At 37.5% G+C, this 17606-nt stretch overlaps 1 long non-coding RNA gene across 2 annotated transcripts; it reads right to left on the bottom strand.

Moving 5' to 3' along the window:
- Positions 1-9324: 9324 nt before the first annotated feature.
- Positions 9325-14095, bottom strand: LOC150038220 (uncharacterized). 2 transcript variants are annotated; one of them, XR_016528088.1, is made up of 3 exons: positions 13618-14095; positions 13485-13533; positions 9325-9758 (listed from the first exon to the last, which is right to left on the bottom strand). It is a non-coding gene; the product is annotated as an uncharacterized LOC150038220 (long non-coding RNA). The 2 variants fall into 2 exon arrangements; XR_016528086.1 differs by lacking the exon at positions 13485-13533.
- Positions 14096-17606: the final 3511 nt, after the last annotated feature.

Raw genomic sequence — 17606 nt, 5'->3', positions numbered from 1 at the left:
AATCATGATTTAAATAGTGAAAAAGAAGGGAAGAATGAAAATTTAGTTATGTTTCGGGTTTTTAATTTTTTTTAATATTTTTATCATTTTTAATTTATTTTATTTTGAATTGCTCAATTTAAGTGGACTTTTATGTTTGGAAGTGATTTTAAAATGGTTGAAATCACTTTTGTCATTTTCAAAATCACTATGAAATATGTTTAATTTGACATGAAAATTGCATTTAAAAGTGTAAAATTGAAAACTAATGTAATTTTGAGCAATTAAAAATGTATTTTTGAGTGATTTTAAAAATGAAAAAAAGTTATTTTTTATGATTTAAAATTCTCTCCTGTACATGCACTAAAATAAAATAGGTTGTAGGTTGGGTTTTTTAAGTGGTTAGGCTTAAATTTGATAAAAAAAAAAAAAAAATTGACCCACTTATTCTCTTCATGTATTGGGAAGCTATCTGAAAATTAAAAATAATGTGAGAGTTTTTAAACTTAACTTAAATGGCCAAACAGAACGCAAACAATCAGCAGAATAAATCAAAAGCAGTAAAGAACGAACACCAAGATATATAGTGGTTCGACCAGTTTGGTCTACATCCACTTTGAGAACCAGTTTGAATTATTTTATTATGAGCAATAAGGAATTTACAATCACAGATAATCAACAATAATCACCAATCTATAATTTAAATATCCACTAATACCGAGAGATCCGCACATAACGTCGCCTCTGAAACTAAGAACAACCCACTGCAAAACAGCCCAAAACAAGTGTGCTACTCGTCTCTGACTGGCGAACCACCAGACGGTACCCACGCAAGGCTCCTAGCCTACACGACGTAAATCGAGCAGCCTCCTCGTCGGACACAATCGTCCAGCGTTGGAACCACGCCGAGCAACACCCACGCTCGAATGGAACACACGCCCACCGACAGCCCCACGGTCGGACAATACCCACTCCGAACGGCAACCAGCGCTCACTGACCGACGAGCACCCACGCAAAAAATCGGCCATCACGCTCGCTGCTCTTGTTCCCTTAAGTCGACCGCTGCTCTTTTCCACTCCAGTCGGCTACACCTCTTCGGCTGCACCAAAGAGTCACGATTTTCAGCCCCAAATCAACAAGATGGATATATTTACAAAAATGTCATTTGCCCATAATTACCAGAATGCTATTGGGCCTTTAATTTCACAAAAAACCCAATAAAATCCACCTAAATACCTTGTTATTTTCTACAAATCTCCTTCATAACAAGAATATTTAAATGCCAAGCTGATTTTCCAATTTTCCTATCATCCAGATTTAATATTCAGCCAATCTAATAGGTATTTAAACCTATGGGCTGGACGAACCTTGGTTAATATATTTGAAAAATTCTCAACGGTATGAACCTTGACCAGTTCAACATCTTTCTGGGTCACAACTTCTCTTGATAAAATGAAATTTGACATCGATATTGCTTAGACCGTTCGTGATGAGATGGATTCTTCGCAAGATGAATAGCACTCTGGCTATCACAATGGATGATAGGAATGAACTCTTGCGACAACAACTCACCAACTATCTTTTTCAACCACACTACCTCTTTCACAGCTTCACCCACTGAAATATACTCTGACTCAGTAGTAGAAAAAGCAACAACTGGCTGTAGAGCAACCTTCCAACTGACCACATTACTAAACAAACGAAAAATGTGACATGATAGAGGCCTTCTTTTGTCAAGGTCTGCAGCGTAATCTGCATCTGTGAAGCCTTCCAACAGTGCTGATTTATCACAATCCCTGCTAAAACACAATGATACACTGGCACTACCTTTCAAATATCGAAGCACCCATTTTACTGCATTCCAATGCTCCTTCCCAAGATTTGACAAATCTACTTATCATACTCGTAGCATATCCCAAGTCAGGCCTAGTACAAATCATCAAATACATAATACTTCCAACAGCATTACAATAGGGAATATTAGCCATCTCTAACATTTTTTGTTCAGTAACAGGACACTGAGACGAAGAAAGCCTAAAATGAGATGCTAAGGTGTCGAAACTGCGTTACAACCAGACATATTATATTTCTCAAGCAGTTTATGCACATAACTCTCTTGCGAAATGGTTAACAAACCTTTCTCCCTATCTCTTTTCACATTCATGCCTAGGATCCTTTTCATTTCACCTAAATCTTTCATCTCAAATTCAATACTCAATCGTTTCTTGAGATCACGGATTTTAGAATAATCCTTAGACACCAAGATCATATCATCTACATACAGAAGTAGATAAATATATGTACCTTTCTGAGATAGTTTCCAGTACACGCAGGCATCATATTAGCTCATGTGAAACCCCTGCTTCAGAATAAAGGTGTCAAACCTGATATACCACTGTCTCGGCAATTGCTTCAGTCCATAGATGGACTTGTGAAGACGACAAACCATGTCTTCCTTTCCTTTCACCTCACAGCCTTTAGATTGAGCCATGTAGATCACTTCCTCTAATTCACCATGAAGGAAAGCTGTGGTGACGTCCATTTGTTCAAAAAACATATCAAAGTGAACAACAATAGATAAAATTAATCGAATGGACGAATGCCTCACCACCAGAGAGAAAATCTCATAAAATTCAACTCCCTTTTTTTGAGTGTAGCCCTTGGCTACCAGTCTAGCCTTATACCTAAGCTTGCTGTCACCTCCTGTACCTGGCTTGATTTTATAAATCCACTTTGACTGAATAAGTTTCTGATTAGGAGGCCTTGGAACCAATGACCATGTCTGATTCTTCTGTAATGAGAACAACTCTGCTCTCATAGCATCCTTCCATTGTTCATTCGAATCAGATACAACAACCTCCTCAAAAATAAAAGGCTCTGCTTCAATACTATCAGCTGCACAAGTAAGAACATAAGTAACTAAATCAGCATAACCATACCTCGTAGGAGCCTGCCTCACCCGTTGAGGCCTATCACGTGTAAGCTGATAGTTCTGTAGGTCACTACTACTTAGGCTTTCTTCACCGAAAGCTCCCTCATTAATCAAAGTCCTCTACAGTTGAGGCTGTCTACCATCAAAACTAGACGACTGATCACTGGATTCTCCTGAACTAACTGATGGTCGTGCTTTAGAATTAATTCTAACCTTTGCCTCAACCTAATCATCTGTCTGCTGTTTCTGCTGCTCTTTGACACGAAATGGCATCTTTGTTTCATTAAAGGTCACATATCTGCCTATAATACATTTATTTCTTCCCTCTTCCAAGCACCAAAGTTTATATCCTTTAACACTCTGAGGATAGCCAATAAACATACATTTCAGTGCCCTCTTATTCAGCTTCCCTTCCTTAACATGAGCATAAGCTGAACATCCAAATACTCTAAGATGATTCAAACTTGGAGCTTTTCCTATCCATATCTCCTGAGGAGTCTTTAGGCTTAAAGCGAAAGACGGACTCCTATTAATAAGATAACAGGCTATTTGGGCAGCTTCCCCCCAAAACTTCAAAGGTAATGAAGCAGTTGTCAATAGACATCTTGTATGCTCCATAATTGTTTTGTTGAACCTCTCAGCTAACTGCTGTGGAGTGTACGTAACAATGAAATGCCTCGTAGTTCTCTCATATTTGCAAAATTTATCAAATTTGTGATTCACAAATTCTAAACCGTTGTCTGTCCTCAGATAAATTACCTTCCTGCCTGTTTGGTTCTCAACCTGCTTTTTCCATTCAAGAAATTTCCCAAAAGCTTCATCCTTCTATTTCAGTGGATACATCCACACCTTCTTTGAAAAATCATCAATAATCGACATGAAGTATCTCGAATCTCCCATAGAATGTATCTTTGTAGGACCCCACAAATCTAAATGAACATCATCCAAAATTCCTTTGGTAGAATGCTTCCCTTTCCCAAACTTCACTCCGGAAAACTTTCCCATTATGCAACGTTCACAAAATAGGAGTTCAATATCTTTAACTCCTCCAAGCAAACCTTGTTGTGAAAGAGCTTGAAGACCTCTTTCACTCTCATGAGCTAGTTTGTTATGCCATAATATAGACTTATCTGTTTCTTTCCCAGATGCAACAACAGCACTACTTGAAACTACAGTACCTTCCAATACATAAAGGTCATTCCTCAAGGTCCCCTTCAGCTTAACTAAAGAACCCTTGATAACATTCAAAACTCCATTCTCAGATTTATAGGAATAACCCGCTCTATCTAATTCACCTAGTGAAATTAGATTCATTTGAGTTCTGGAACATACCTTATATTTGTAAGAATTCTAATCATTGCATCATGTGTTGCAATTCGAATTGACCCAATTCCTTTTACATCACAAGCATCATTATCACCAAGCAAAACTGATCCCCCATCATTTTCCTGAAAGTCAATAAAAAAATCCCGATTGGGAGTCATGTGAAACGTGCACCCTGAATCCATGATCCAAGCATTCTGAATGTCCTTATTAGACACCATCAAGACCTCTGCTGAATCATATCCATCAGTAACATTTGCTGCACTAGAATCCTCTGCATGCTTGCTACTTGATGCTTCCTTGCTCTTATTCAAAGGGTAATTTTTCCTAAAGTGTCATTCTTTATGACATAGGAAATACTTTTTAGTTTTCTCCTTTGATTTTGATCTGGATCTCGACTCTTTTCCTTTTCTGTTCCTTTTCTCACTTCTGCTTCTGGCCATGAGTAACTCTCCATCCTTGCTTTCTTTTTTAATCTCGAGGTTTCTCGTTCTCAAGGCTTCCAACACTATATCCATGGACAATGAATCCCGTCCATATTTAATAGTTGCCTTAACTTCTCGATACGATACAGGCAAAGAATTCAAAAGAATAACTGCTTGATTTTCATCTGACGTCTTCTCACCGATGTTATTGAGATCAACTATAATTTTCTGGAATTCATCTAGGTTCTCTTCTAAGCCTTTACTAGAGTCCATCTTATATCCAAGAAATTTCTCTTTTAGATATAATTTATTTGGCAAGAACCTAGTCAAATAAAGACTTTCTAATTTCTTCCATAACTCCGTTGTAGTAATGGCCTCATCTACTAGCCTAAGCACTCCATCTGAAAGATATAGAATTATCGTCGAATAGGCTACTCATCCATATCCCTTTTTTCAGCTTCTGTAATTGTTGGTGGAAGGTCATTTTCGTCTAAGATTTTGGCTACCTTTTGTTGTACCAGAATAGCCCTAATCTTTTTCCTCCATAACCCGAAATCACCTTTCCCATCAAATTTAACAACTTCGAATCGTGTAGACATCGAAGCCATTTATCAAATTAAACCCAACAAAAAATATCCTGAACAAAGAATATGCCAACACACTACCACACAGCTTCCTTGGATCGACTGGAGCTCTGATACCACTTGTGAGAGTTTTTGAACCTAACTTAGATGGCCAAACAGAACGCAAACAATCAGCAGAATAAATCAAAAGCAGTAAAGAACGAACACCAAGATATATAGTGGTTCGACCAGTTTGGTCTACATCCACTTTGAGAACCAGCTTGAATTATTTTATTATGAGCAATAAGAAATTTACAATTACAGATAATCAACAATAATCACCAATCTGTAATTTCAATATCCACTAATACCGAGAGATCCACACACAACGTCGCCTCTGAAACCGAGAACAACCCGTTACAAAACAACCCAAAACAAGTGTGCTACCCGCCTCTGATCAACGAACCACCAGACGGTACCCATGCCTGGCTCCCAGCCTACACGGCGTAAATCGAGCAGCCTCCTCGTCAGACGCAATCGTCTACCGTCGAAACCACGTTGAGCAACACCCACGCTCGAACGGAACACACGCCCACCGATAGACCCATGGTCAGATGATACCTGCTCCGGACGGCAACCAGCGCTCACTGACTGGCGAGCACCCATGCAAAAAACCGACCGTCACGCTCGCTGCTCTTGTTCCCTCAAGTCGGCCACTACTCTTTTCCACTTCAGTTGGCTACAGCTCTTCGGCTGCACCAAAGAGTCACGATTTTCAGCCCTAAATCAACAAGATGGATATATTTACAAAAATTTCATTTGCCCATAATTATCAGAATGCCATTGGGCCTTTAATTTCACCAAAAACCCAATAAAATCTACTTACATGCCTTGTTATTTTCTTCAGATAAAATTAAAAAAAAATCAGATACTTCAAATCACGTATCAGATACGTATTTACCACGTATCTAGACGTATTCGTATCTGATACCGATTCTCTATACAATTAGAAGTATCTGTGCTTCCTAGCCTACAATAGTCACTTGTACTCATTAGATTAAAATTATTAAATTATAACAATTACAAAATATTTAGGTATATTTTAGGCTACATTCATCGATCCAATTGCTCAATCATAATCAGTCTTATGCCAAATTCTTCTTACATCTTTATTATTGTTATATGTGATTAGAATAGGATGCAACAAGTATTATTCTTTGCAAGTTTAATTTTTGAACTTTGAGATTTGTGTCTATTTGATTTTTTAAATTTTTAAAAGTATCTAATAAATCTATATACTTTCAATCTTTTGTATAATAGATTTCTGAAGATGAACTATTAGATATAATTTTGAATTTAAGGAAATAAAATAAATAAATCATTAATTTTATAATAAGTAATACTATACTAATCTCCATACATTCTCTTTAATTACATAATAAAAAAGAGGTTAAAAAATATTCTTCTTTCTTTAAAAAAACCTTTACCATGTGATAAATATCGGTTAAATAACTAGAGTTACATAAAAATAGATGTAGTCTAGAATGTACATAAACATTTTTGTTTTATAATTTAAAAAATATGAAAATTAAATAAACACAAACTTGAAAGTTAAAGATGTTGGAGATCGTGAAATTGTAATCCACTTGTCAAATTTTTTGTATTAGCAAATCGTAAGGGGCGGGGGCATCGATCATGTCAAAGCCTTCTGTCGGGTAAATTACTGAAGTTGGTTCTGAGTCGACTGGTGATCCAGAAAAGGCTAGGAAAAAAGTGACATGTGATATGATAGTGATAAAGTAATAAATTTACACCTCGATTGATTATAATATCATTAAGGTCAATAAAACTGTTATTAACAGTTGCTTGTACGATCATTTATTTATATTTATGATTAATTTAATTGGACAGAAGGTCAGCTTAGTTTTCCTTTATTTATTTATTTTTTTTCCAATTACGGGAAGATTATGAAATATTTTTTTAAAAACAAATCCCAATTGCAAACTGTGATAAACATATCGATAAGGTTTGTTTTTTCCTTTTCTTAATTTTTTGGGAAAAAGAGTATTGTTTTCGCTACTTGACACGCATAAAGTGAATTTTTAATTAAGAAAATTTATAGTGTTAGGCTGCAATCTTAAACTTTAGTTTATCTAAATAGTTAGTGAATTAAAAAATTTATTAAAATGTCTCTTCATAGCTCCTACAAGAAATACAAGGAATTTAATATTGTTCTAACTTCAATGGAATAAAACGTTGTTAGTTCAACCAAAAGGTTAGAAGTTCATCAACTTTAACATAATTTAACTAACTAAGATATATGTTAGATTCAAGAATTTAACCTACACAACTCAATAGAGTGAGCAATCTTCCTCAAGTTGATTTACAAAGAAGAAAGCTTGCATCAATGTGGTGCTCAATCTACCACACCAGATGCTTAAATAAGTAGGAGAAATTAAGTGGTGATAAGTTAAGCTTGAAGTAGATTGTATAGCATTAATGATAGATGAATCCTTGTGTTTATAGTGTGATTGATATGGATAATGGTGTTAGTGTCATATGATTCTAGCAAGTTAGAAGGATAGGTATCAAACGATCAATTAATTAGTAGTGTCGTAGCCATTTGGTCTCGTGAGATTTATGAAATGGTCTAAGCCATTTTTGGAATCACGTCTCTAGACCTCATGTGAACTTTACCCATAACAATATATATACTTGACAAAGATTTAGAGTTCAAACTTCTACTCATATTGTTTGAACCAAAAGGTGAAAAGAAAAGGTTAGAATTTTAAATTTTTACTCTAGGTGAAATGATGAATAACATTTTGATGTGGTAAATGAATTAAATAAAATATAGAGTTTTGTTGGTTAATGGTGGGGGCTTGTAAAATATTAGTTGAAAAATATATAATTTTGTTACGAAATCGACAATTAAAGAACAAAAAAAAAAGGAACGTAGAGATAGAAAAGATCGACACACAGATATACGTGATTCACTAACGGTGTGTTAGCTACGTCCACAGGCAGAGGGAGAACAGTATTATTAGAGAGAATGTTTTCAGAAAATTACATCAAAACGGTGCCTTTAAGGTTAGAAAGTTTATATAGCACACTACTCTAAACTCTAGAGTCATGATCGTAAATAACTACAAATAAATAAATATGCTAAATACAAATTCTGAATAGCGAGACCCCTGTACTTGATTGTTCGAAGCACCAACAAATAAATTCAAGGCATTCCAACAAGTTTGATATTACACATGTGCAGACATTAATAGTCCAACTTTTGACTCATGGCTATCTTTATTTTGTGATTGAATTGTTGAGCATAGACTGGACCATTCTTTGTTTGGTTCGACTTTTGGAACTCTTTTCAATTGCAATAATCACTTGTGAGTTTGTTTTTCTTTATTTTTCATGGTGATTATTTGAACACATGATCTTCAATATCAATATCAGTGTAATTTCATAATGTCGTTCTTCTTTTAAATTTGGACGATGCTCAAATCTCCTTACTTTCACATCTATTGTATCGATATCTTATAAAATTGTGAAAGATATATTTATCAAGTATATCTTTACAAGGAACTGTACAGGGGTATAAATATTGTATTAACACCCTAATAATATATCAAGTTGAATGATAGTGGAACTAAAAGTTGCAAACCAAGCTTGAGGGGCTTGCTTCAAACCATACAATGCTCGTCAGAGGAGGCATACTTTCTGGGATGGACAAGAGACACCTGAGAGCGGTTGCATGTACATGTCCTCAGATAAGGCCCCATTAAGGAAGGCGTTTTTGACATCCATTTGAAAAACTGGCCACTGTTTAGCTGCAGCAACTGCTAAGAGACACCGAACAGATGTCATTCGTGCCACATGTGCAAATATCTCTTCGTAATTAATACCATACTGTAACGACCCAACTACCTTGGACTCAAGCTAGGCCATTACTAACGCATGCATGCATGTAAGTTAAAACAACATATTTTTTGTAGTGAAATAAATGCTAAATAAATAAGATAACTAACAAAATTTTCATTAAATTCAAATATTTAAAGTCAAAGGATATGATACCTATAAATCATGAACGAGAGCAAATAAGTTTGAAAACGAAACTTAAATAGTAGTCTCAAATCTCAAAATTGAAAATGTAAAACATAAAAGAAATATTATGTCACACCCCGCTCCAGATTACCCTCTTAACTTGGATGGAGTGGTGACGCAGTAGTTACCGACCCTCTTACTATCACTTACTGCCTATCTAACCTATTAAATTTGCTCAAATCCTAAATAAATAAATTTCATTAATATACTGAACTAATTAACTCAGAACTTAACACATTTACATTACAGAGTTTCATAGCACTGTTTTACATGAATATTACAACTTAGTGAGCCCCATCTAGAATACTAGTCCCTATCTGAAAGACACATGTGTACTAATTAATATAGGTCTTCAATTAAGCTTCCTTCAACCTGACCCTTTGATGGCAGAGTAGCAGCAGAGAAGTCTTTTGGGAACTGACCGCTATCTGAAAGGAAAACATTTGAAAACATGAGCTAGAAGCATAGTGAGCGACTAACATTTAAAGCATAATGTTCATATATAAATTTGATATTAAAACTGAAAGCTTTAACTGAAAACATAAACTTGGCAACTATTATTCATGTCATTATCAACATCGTATAACACTATTTTATGCTTTGCTGGACTATACCTTAGTCTATTAGTCTAGAATGGCTCTCTTGCTCACTTTTTATCATCCTTCACTACATTACTACTTACCTAGGAAGGAACCCTTTTGTTCTCTTCCTAAAAACATAATTTGCAACCTTAGTTGAGAGAGAACCTTTACTCAATTCCTCAACGTCAATCTATAATTAGTGTGGAGTGATCTCTACACTACCAATAACAACGTTTCTTACATTCATGTGATTTTAGTTTAAGTACCGTCATACCTTAGGTACTACTTCTCAGATACCTTCTCCGTGTACTTCAGTATCGAGCTGTTTGGATACCTTCTCCGTGTCCTTCAATATCAAGCTATTCAAATTTTAGGACAAAGCTTCAGTACCTTCTTTGTGTACTTCAGTACTGAGCTATTCAAATTCTAAGACAAAGCTTCAGTACCTTCTTCGTGTACTTCAATACTGAGCTACTCACACTGAACTTGCTTATTCTTATCTCTTAATGACTTAGTTGCCCAAAAGCTTTCTATACTAATGCATCCTCTTGTTCATTGAAAAGCATAGCATAAACATATCATTAATGTGAGATCGTTGCCTGGTAACTATTTGAGAATAGTTGTCATAAATAGCTTTCAGTAAACATACATTGTTGGACATTCATAAGCATTAATAATTTACTTAAAACATTTAAAGCATTTAGAGTCATTTACTGCTCATCGGGGCTCTTAAAGGTTTATATGCCTCTCCTAGCTCATCTTGGCCTAAAAGGACATAATCCCCGATTAGATTCCTTAGAATTCTCAGCAAAATGCTTCAGGTAGCTCGTTTACTAATGGAACTTTTACCAACAAAACAACATTACTAGTAAGATGATCATCATGAACGAGATCATCCTCATCAGCGAGATTTACCACTTCCAGCGAGATTTGTGACTTTCTTAACTCACTCTCGCTCTCGCTCATTTTTTTATCTCTCGCTCGCTCTCGCTCACTATGGTGAGCTACTCGCATATTCTTCCCAAGCAGCTACCTGCTTACACACCGATTCCCTGTTCCAACCTAAAAAATTCATAATTCAAAATCTAGAACTCTTTTTGTTACTTAAAATGTCAGCCCCAAATTTCGCATAATTTGGCTTGGAGCTTCCAATCTTCACTTCGGGCCCTGATTAATCCGAGGATCTACCATTCTTCAAATTCTTCACTTTTTGTTCTTCTCCCCGTTAGATCTTTCTCCGGCAAAACAACCTCAAAATTTAGGTCCTCCCAGCTTTCAAATGGCACCGATCTCATTTAATTTGCTCAAGTCGTTTGTGAAAACCTAGCTTCTGAAGTTTCTCTTCCTTTTATACTTCCTACCGCCTCCCCTGTTCAATGGTCAAACCGCTACCTCATCTAGCACTTAGTGCTTCCGCTCAATTCCAATTAGTGAGTTTCCTCAATTATTTTTTTTTCCTTCCCTTCCTTCATAACCCACGTTAGGCCTTCGCCTCATAATATAAATTTAGCATGGAACGAGTTTCAATACCTTACGTACATCGCATACTCCATCGTCTAACACCCAGCGCCTATCATCTAGTGCCCAATGTCTATCGTCTAGCATCCAACGTCCATCATCTAATGCCCAACGTTTATCATCTAGCACCCAACGTACATCGTCTAGTGCCCAACGTCTATTGTCTAGCACCCAACGTCCATCATCTAGTGCCCAACATCTATCGTCTAGTGCCCAACATCCATCGTCTAGTGCCCAATGTCTATCATTTAACGTTTGTTGTGCACCTCATCGTCTAGCACTGATGTCGATCGTGCAGTGCCAATGCCCCATCGTTTAGCGATATCGTCTAAAGTATAGCGTTATCATTTAGCTCCGCGCAATTACTACACGATCGCCCAGCGCCGCCTACACGATCGCCTAGTTCACTTACTAGACGATCACATACCCAATCGTATAGTGTCGTTCATCTGCTACACGATCGTCCAACACCTTTACTTGCACACACTTGAGGCTGCTGCAAGCCTTATCAACGCATCATGCCTTTCAACCCATGCGTTCATCCTTAGTGCCAATACATAGTTTATTCTTTCCTTCAACACTTAATCTCTACAAGCTTTGGTTGTTACACACACAACCTCATGCTTCCAAACTTCTCCATCAACGCATGCCTACACTTTGCTTCCATACTTAGCCAATTTTCACTTGTTATATTATCTAAAACTCACCCTTGACTAAGTATTTCTAACACTTGGAATGTTCTTCCTCTATTTGCCTACTTTTTTCACCTTCTTTCATAATTTTACTTAACACACTTGTTACTCACTTATCTAGGAAAATTGAGTACGGGTTGACATATTAAATATGAGCAGAAGCATTTAAACTGGTCCCAGTGGCTTGATCATGGATTCCGCTTATCAATTTCCAGTGCATCTCTACCCTTACCTGAAACAACAACATGAGAAAAGACAAGTATAAAATACTCCGTAAATAATCCCACTACTAGGGTCAAGCTAGGCATCTATGTCCTCTAGATGCCTACCTCTGGTGGAACATATAACCTCCTCCAGTCCTCATAGGACTCATATATAAATAACTGATTTTGATCATACTGTAGTTAAGTATGGCCATTACCTTTAGTAAGTCCCGTAGGACTCACAACCTCTGGTGAACCCTGAAGGAGACACCACCTGTAGTAAATCTCGAAGGAAACACAACCTTTAGTGAAACCCGAAGGACACACAACCTCTGGTGAATCCCGAAGGAAAGCACCACCTCTAGTGAATCTCGAAGGACACACAACCTCTAATGGGCATCTAACTAATCAGTGAGGACATTATCACGATCTCAACATCATAAGTATTAGAACATGGTTCTATAACATACATATACATCTCATCATCATGGTTTTATAACATATATATAAATTTCGTCATCATAGTTCTATAACATACATATACATCTCATCATCCTCAGATTCAATAGAACTCCAAGAATAATAATATACTCAAATCATGCTAGCATTCATATATCTCTATGAGCATCTAATCCTTTCAAACCTCAATCAATGAAAGCATACATAAGCATCATGCTAACTAATAATCCTCAATAAATCATAATTATCAATACCTAGCTCTAGTTCTTTAAAACCTCAGTCAATGAAGGCATACATAACATCATGCTAACCAATAATCCTCAATAAATTTGCCTGACACTAGGACAATTCTAGTAGTAAGATTACTTATCTCAGAGTTTGAGCTCAACCCCAACAAATTTATTCTCCTTTTTGCCTAAAAAGAATCTTAAATTGAGCCTAAATCATACATCAGAATTTAACTCCAATCCTAAAATATAACTCAAATCACAAATTCACACCAATACATCCAAAACACTTATCCAAAGTGTTTGCTCAAATCAACACTTCGAGCCTCGAACATGAAATTGAATGCATATACAAGCCAATTTGAGGGGCCTCAACTCAAATCTAAAACCCAACCAATAGTTAAATTCACGCCAAACCAAATGGGACTACAAATTAACAACCAATTAAACTCACTAATTGATCCCAATCCTTACTTGGCGGCAACTCGGAACGACCCAATCTTCAATCCAAACTTTGATTGCACTGAATGTTAACCAAACCATATCAAAACTTAATGGGCATCCAAGATATCTAAAACTCATCGTCAAAATCCACTAAAGAACTTACCTTTAACTCCAAAATTTTAACATAACATAATAATCCACGGCAGCAGGCGACGAAAGGCATCGAGTGGCAACCTTGGATATGGTAGACGACACGGCGGCTGGCGAAAGGGCGAGCGGCGGCACGAACTGCTGGTGAGGGGAGAGGCGCGCGTGGGCTTCAAGTGACGGAAGACGAGGTGACGACCGCGCAATTGAGTCTCATGAACAGCGTGGATGAGGGGCTATCAGCGTGGGATGACTCGACTCCAGTCCACACGACTGATATGTGGCATCGCTAGCGACTCCGGTGCATAACGACTCGAAGGCTGCTGGAAGTATCAAAGCGAGCGGTAGCTGGAGGCGTCAAATCTCTTGGTGACAAAAGGCGCTAAAGTTCGCAGCGGCTGAAGCTAGGGTTTCTAGCAAGTGAGGCAAGAAGATTGGAGAGGGGGGTTGCGAGAGAGAACAAGGCAGGGAGAGATTGAGATTTATTTTTAAAAGAAAAAGAAAAAGATTATTTTAATAAAAGAAATAAAATATAATATATATATATTTAGAATCCTTTCCTCTTCCTCTTCAAACCAAATTTAAAATAAACCAATTCTCCCAAATAAAATCTCAATTATAAAAAATTGAATTTTCAAAATTCCAAAAAATGTCCTCAAATATTAGAAGATATTGAAATTACATTAAGAACAAAATTTCGGGGTGTTACATTCTTCCCACCTTAAATAATTTTCGTCCTCGAAAGTTCATTCCTGAAAAAACTCTAGGTACTGGGCCCTTGATAACGGGCAGAAATGCATGTTATCATAGTACTAAGTTTTTAAACAATGTTGGATTGCGTTGATGAAATATATTAAATTGCGTCTATTAAGCATAAATTCTATAATATTGCGGTCGTGCGTCCAATGCATTAGAGCAGTTGATCTTTACATTTTTGTGTAGAATATGCATTAACGCAATGCAGAGATTGTGATCATAGGAATACATTGGTCGAGCACAACTTCACCACAAGACTTTGCATTGATCGTGCTCGCAAACATTCGCCCAAGAAGAATCACCGGAACTTGATCAGTGCAACATGGTGGGCGCATCCGGGTGAAAGGATAATGAAGAGCAATGGGACAGAAAGTTGATGACAGTCGGATCCAAATTAAGTTGACAACCGATAACGGTCACAAAGTACATTCAGCTTTATCGGTAACAATCATCCGATGCGTCAATCAGGAATTAAAGCTGTCCCATTTGTACAACCGGGAGAGAGAAGCCGCCTTTCACCATTGATGCCCTATAAATACCAAGTGCAATCTTTAGAAAAGAGGGGATCAGTTAACGAGTTCACCAGAGCTTCTGTTCACAGTTTTCTTTTCCATTTTACGGTGGAGCAAGAGAAGAGTGGTGGCGCCGGAGATCGCCCAGGGTAGCTCGAGAGGGAACCTTGGGGCGTAAGAGTAGAGAGCGGGCCGACTTTCGCGAGAGCGATAATATCTTTAGAGCACGAGTAGAAATAGTGTAAACGCCTGGCAGCAAGAAATTACTATACTTGCATTTTTATTTTGTACTTCATTTCATATCTATTCAATGAAAGTTTTATTTCTACATCTACTCACTCTCTTAATATGCATGAGTAGCTAAACTAGTTGGATGGGTTGAGAAGAACTAAGCTAACATGACCTAGGAAGTTCATACTTGCGATCGTCTTGTTTTATGCTGTGCAAAATACCCTTTAGAGTTGCTCGAGAGAGAATCTAAAGAAAGAACCTAATATCTCGAGAGAGCTAGGTTCGAATCTGGACTCGAAAGAGCAAGATTAGGCTTGCATAAACAAGAGATAGGGATTTAGAGATAAGCTCTGTTTGTCAACTTGCATTGCATGCATCCTAGGAATGGGAATGATATTATGTGGTCGCATATATGTATGAATGTCATGTGTCATTGCATAAATAGAGTTAGAGGTTTATATGTAAACCCTGTAGACTTATCGCATATTTATCGTATGTGTTCTAGCCTTAGAAGCCGTAGCATTCACGCTGAGAGGTGGTTTACTATTGTATGCATGTTGCATGATCGCAAAGTATGAACGCATTCTAGGAAGTGTTAGCCAAAATCTTTCTCAACTCGTTCACCGCATATTCATCATATTTCCCGTTTACCAACTCTTTTCAAACTCTGCCACATTCGTTATTTATTTTCATCAACGCAAACAACAAACCCAATGATTTATTTATTTCATTGGTTATCGTAAGTCTTCATAAAAATCACAATCGCAACTATTTTCACAAGTCCCTGTAACTAAGAGAGCCATTCCATTTAGGGCGAGCCCGTGTGGTTATGGGGGCGGGCACGAGCCGCTAAAGCAAGTCGTCAAAACTCGATTGGACTAAGAGAAATCAGTAAAAAAGTTCCTCGAAAAATGTTTTTTGGCTTAATCCGCACTAAAGATCAAGGAGTACAAGTGTACTTCAGCTAATAAGGGAAAGGTTTTTTGTTCAACCTTGGACTTACCAGGAAACTCAGGGGAATTTACATTTGAATTCCGCTGGGAAAACTTAAGTGCACAATGCAATTCCATCAATGCATACCATCCATATTTCTATTCATAAAACAACGCATCAGCCCTTATTTCATCCTCTCGCTTCTAAGTAGCCTCCTCGAACTAGTGATTCTACCACAAAACCTTCACAAGTGTTATTTCCCTATTACGTAATGTCTTCACCTATTTGGCGAGAATCTGCATAGGCCTCTTTTCATAACTCAAGTTGTCATTCAACTGCAATGACTTAAAGTCAACTACATGGATGGATCTATCACATACTTTCTCAGCATTGAAACATGGAAGACATTATGAATTGAAGAAAGTAATGGAGGTAACGCCAATCGGTAAGCTACAAGGCCAATTCGCTCTAAGGCCTCGAAAGGCCCAATGAACCTCGGACTCAGCTTTCATTTCCTGCCAAACCTCGGAATACCTTTCATAAGTGCCACCTTTAAGAACACTTTATCACCAACCTCAAATTTCAAGTCCTTACGTCTCACATCGGTATAACTCTTCTGTTTGCTCTGAGCTATTTTCATATGAGCCCTGATCTTTTGTATTGTCTCATTCGTGGTCTACACTAGCTCAGGTCGTAGCAATTTCCTCTATCCTATCTCATCCCAACACACAGAGATGTGCAACTCTTCCCTTAAAAGGCCTCAAAGGGCACATCCCAATATTAGACTGATAGCTGTTATTATAAGAAAATTCCATCAAATGTAGGTGAGCATCCCAGCTTCCTGAAAACTCTATGGCACAGACAAGCAACATATCTTCCAATATCTTATTCAAATGTTCTGTCTGCCTATCGGTCTGTGGGTTAAAGTTATACTGAATGAAGACTCTTCCAGAAGTTAGACATGAAATGAGGGTCTCTGTCCGACACAATGGACATAGGAACTCCATGGAATCTCACCACCTCTTTCATGTATATCTGTGCCCACTTATGTACTGAAAAAATAGACTTTCCAGGTATAAAATGTGCTAATTTAATAAGTCTGTCTACCATAACCCAGATCAGAGTGAAACTGTTTGTTGTCTGGGGCAACTCCACAATGAAGTCCATAGACACGTGCATCCACTTCCATTTTGACACACTTAATGGTTGTATCAAGCCTACTGGCTGCTGTCTCGGGGCTTTCATCTGCTGGCACACCAAGCACTTATTGATGTACTCAACAATCTCTCTCTTCATGTCATTCCACCAATAATATTGCTTCAAGTCTTGCTACATCTTGGTGTTGCTGGGATAAATCAAAATGACCGCCTTCTTAAGATCACTATCCGTTGGCACGCACAACCACCCTTGATAGAAATGACCACCTTCTGCTGATACAGAGAATTCATATCCTGGCCTAACTCCACCCTACGAACTCTCTCCTCAAGATAAGGGTCACATCGCTGTGCATCAATAATTCTTTGCCTTAGACTCGGTTGCACTGACAACTGTGCTAACTGTGCCATGACTTTCC

Source organism: Benincasa hispida, chromosome 1 (genome assembly GCF_027475165.1).
Source record: "Benincasa hispida cultivar pf3 chromosome 1, pf3_genome.v1.1, whole genome shotgun sequence".
Taxonomy (NCBI): Eukaryota; Viridiplantae; Streptophyta; class Magnoliopsida; order Cucurbitales; family Cucurbitaceae; genus Benincasa; species Benincasa hispida.
Note: the sequence above shows the minus strand (reverse complement) of the source record. Positions and strands in the feature narration are given on the sequence as shown.